Source organism: Phacochoerus africanus, chromosome 4 (assembly GCF_016906955.1).
Source record: "Phacochoerus africanus isolate WHEZ1 chromosome 4, ROS_Pafr_v1, whole genome shotgun sequence".
In the NCBI taxonomy this organism is placed as follows: Eukaryota; Metazoa; Chordata; class Mammalia; order Artiodactyla; family Suidae; genus Phacochoerus; species Phacochoerus africanus.
This window is the reverse complement of record NC_062547.1, coordinates 102,085,351-102,089,443: the sequence shown is the minus strand read 5'-3', so window position 1 is coordinate 102,089,443 and position 4,093 is coordinate 102,085,351.

Here is a 4,093-nt window from a genome sequence, read left to right as displayed (position 1 = left end):
AACAAAAAAACCTGAATCACTTTGCTGTATACTTGAAACTAACAATATTTTAAATCAACTATACTCCAATTTAAAAAAAAAGAAAAAGGGTGTATTATCTTTCAAGAATTCTTTGAAGATTTGTCTTGATTGAAATGTCCTTTCCAAGATAAAGGAGGCCTGAAGGGGTTTGTTATCTTTTTTTTTTTTGTCTTTTTTGCTATTTCTTTGGGCCGCTCCCACGGCATATGGAGGTTCCCAGGCTAGGGGTCGAACCGGAGCTATAGCCACCAGCCTACGCCAGAGCCACAGCAACGCGGGATCCGAGCCCCGTCTGCAACCTACACCACAGCTCATGGCAACGCCGGATCGTTAACCCACTGAGCAAGGGCAGGGACCGAACTCTCAAGCTCATGGTTCCTAGTCGGATTCGTTAACCACTGCGCCACGACAGGAACTCCGGTTTGTTATCTTTTAACTGAAGTCTTCTAGGATAGTCATTTCAATCTAAGAGTTAATGAAACAGAGGGAGGTGAGTAGGTTTGTTGTTCTTGGATGAAACCATGTGTTCTTTCTGGAGTTGCCACATCCATACGCAGGACCATGCCCAAGAAAATGTGTGAGTGGTCAGTTTTCCGTGGGGATTTCCATGTGTCCCTGAGAACATTCTTCCTCCCCATCTTAGCATCTCCGTAGGGGTCCAATCATTCTGGTCTTTAGCTGCCAGGAGTCCCTTCTTTGTGCTCCACGCTGGCCTACTTACATAATGCATCTTTCCTGCATCTCACTGAAACTTCAGATCTTACCCTACTTTCTGTTTACAAGAGCAAAACATTGGAAACAAATGTGAAACAGAAGATTTTAAGCAAATTCTGATGAAATACAAATCGGACACTAGAATGGTGATTTTTGTTCACTAAAAAATGTTAAGTGAAAAAAAATAAATCCTATGTGTTATATTACCCATATCAACAAATTTTCTCTATATTTTTTGTATATGTATGTATACATAGTCTATATAAGTACTCTATATACATATACATGCAGCCCTAAAATACTAATGACACTTATCTTTTTGATCATTACAATTGATTTTTGTCTTCTTTACCCATTTTATTAACTCCAAATTCCCCACAATAGATGAATATTATTTTTTCATTAAGAACAAAACTGTAGAGTTCCCGCTGTGGCACAGTGTTTAACCTATGTTGTCACAGCTACTGCTTGGATTCGATCCCTGGCCCAGGAACTTCCATATGCTGCAGGTGTGGCCATTAAGAAACTTGTTTGGAAATAATAGAACTATTTTCACTCTGATTCGTTTCTTTTCTTTTCTTTTCTTTTTTTTTTTTGTCTTTCTGTCTTTTTAGGGCCATACCCACGACATATGGAGGTTCCCAGGCTAGGGGTCCAATTGGAGCTACAGCTGCCAGCCTACGCCAGGGCCACAGCAACGCGGGATCTGATCTGCATCTGTGACCTAGACCACAGCTCATGGCAATGCCAGATCCTTAACCCACTGAGTGAGGCCAGGGATCAAACCTGCGTCCTCTTGGATGCTAGTCAGATTCGTTGACTGCTGAGCCACGAAGGGAACTCCTGATTCATTTCTTGAACTCCTGGTTTTTGCTAGAGGAATTGGGTTTATTCCTGCAATTATGTTAATATACATGGCACATATCTTGAATTTTGTGTCAGGAAGTCTGGAGACCAGACTTGCCCTTTGCTACTCGGCCCTGTGACTGTCTTTGGACAAGTTCCTTGGTCTCTCTGGGCCTCAGTCTTCTCATCAATAAAGAAGAGGTTTGGAGGAGACAGAGGAAGCCTGAGGCACCTCTCTGGTGAGGCTGTGACACCAAGTAAGATATGGTCACTTTAAGGGGCCTGTGCATCAATCCCAAGGGATACATTTAAGTGATAATCATTTTTGTGACATACTTGGCACTCTCATATGAGAATACTTGTGGGTTGGTGGGCTTTTCCAGGCCCATACCTTTGTGTCCATGGCAATGGCTCTCAAACTTGAGCTGGCATCGGGATCACCTGGAACCTTGTTAGAAATGAGATGGCGAGGCCCAGCCCAGGAGTTTCTGATTCAGCAGGAGTGGGGTGGGGCTGGAGAAATTGCCTTTTTAACAAGTTCTAGGTGGTGATGGTGATATGGAAGAATCTTCCTGAAGAAAATAACCTGGTTAGGGGAAGGCATTTCACATGTCTGTAAGTATTTTGGATTTCTTTTTTTCCCCCCCTTTTCAAAATTCTTAGAATAGTGTTCTGAAGCTTATGCAAGGATATCTTCAAGGTCCATTTTATGTTAAAATAAATGAAAACATTCTTCTGGGTGCTCTAAGTAGGGTCAAATGATGAGATTAATGAGAGTCTTGGGTCTGAGGGTGGGATGAGGAAGAGGTAACTAAAGTCCATTGCACACAGAAGGCAGACAGTTTCTTTGACTAATGAATTCGACAAGAAAGTGAGATGGTTTTCTCTGGGGAGTATGTTTAACCTCCATACCAGAAAATGTTTGGGATGTCACAGTTACTTGATTGGTGCTTGGGTAAACCCTCATAGACATTTCTCCTGAATTATTACTCAACTTACAGAGTCAATGGCATCTGTGGGCATGTACCTGAGACTCTGCAAACCCAGATGCTGACAAGGCAGCCTCCTCTGCCTGTGGACCTAGTTCCCATTCCAGAAATGAATCATGTATCATCACTTCCCATATCTTTTGCACACACGGCTCCATCTGCCCAGAGTTCTCAGACTAAGCTACTTAGATGGTGTCATCCTCTTAGCTCTCCGTGAATGACTTGACTATGAAACTTGCCACATTTTACTGTCGTGGTTTGATGATGTGCTGCTGCTTCTGTGGAACTGGACATATCTTGAGTACACAGCTGGTCTTGGACTCATCTCTGTATCTCCAGAAACTAACAAGGCATCTGGCATGCGCTCTGTTGAAAATAGGGCCATGGATATTCACAGACAAAATTTTATCTTTGATATAAGTAAAATGATCAATGAAACAAGACCACAACTCAAGAGTCGGCAAACGGTGTGAAAGAGCAAATCTCTTTGCACTTTCTTCACATTCAAACCAGCCAACTTCCCCTAGTTTCCAAACACTTCCAGCTCTCAGCCTCTCCTGGTCTGTTTGCTCCAGGATCTACCAGATCTCTTCTGGAAGTTTGAAGAATCCACCATGGATTTCTTATCTGACTCCTTCCCTCCACTCTCTGTTTGTGCGTTTTTTCTCCTTAAAGTCAAAACAGAGCCCCAAATATTTCCACAAATAAATAAAATGGAGGGTAAAGTACTTGGTGCTTAGAAATAAGCTTGGAGGTATTTGATACTATGTTATATTTTATTCTTGCTTTTGGAAGAAAGAATGAGGTATTTCTCTGCATTTTTCTACTAGCTATTTAGCTATCTATCCTTATATTTGTATGTATGGAAAAGTGTTTGAAATGTTTACTTCTTGTTAACTATGGATAATTTATGCAGTGGGATTCAAGTGACTTTTAAAAGGCTGGTCCTTATCCTGGTCAGTATCAATTCTTAAAAATGAGCATGCATTATTTTTACAATTGCTATTCCAAAATAACTAATGAACATATGGCCTCTATAAGTGTTTAGAAGATCCCATGCCTTATCTGATATCAAACCATGGATTTATCCATTCTATTTCTTAAAAGACACAAATGTCAAGATGCATAGACTCAAGTGACCAACTCCAGAGCAGAAAAGTCACTCGTTTTTATGTATAAATAAATTCTGCTGAATTGAACTTTTGTGACTTTTCATTCTGCAGTACATGGAACATTCTTTGGGAGGAGGAATCTGACACTATTACAGGTAGATCAAAGAGGGAGTTATTTCAGGCAGTGAAGGTTGTTCTGTCTTTCAAATGAGTCAAGGCAATGCTGTTTGTCAAGCTTTCCCAAAAAAGGCATGTAACCTCAGAGATGAAAAATAGAGCACAAGTGGCAGTGACCTGATTGTTCTCCTGGTAAGGTATGATGAAGTGTTGTTGTTTTAAATGTCCTTGGTAAAGAATCTTTTAATTTTTTGTCTGGATGACTTTATGGGGTTTTGGTGTTGCTATAGGATA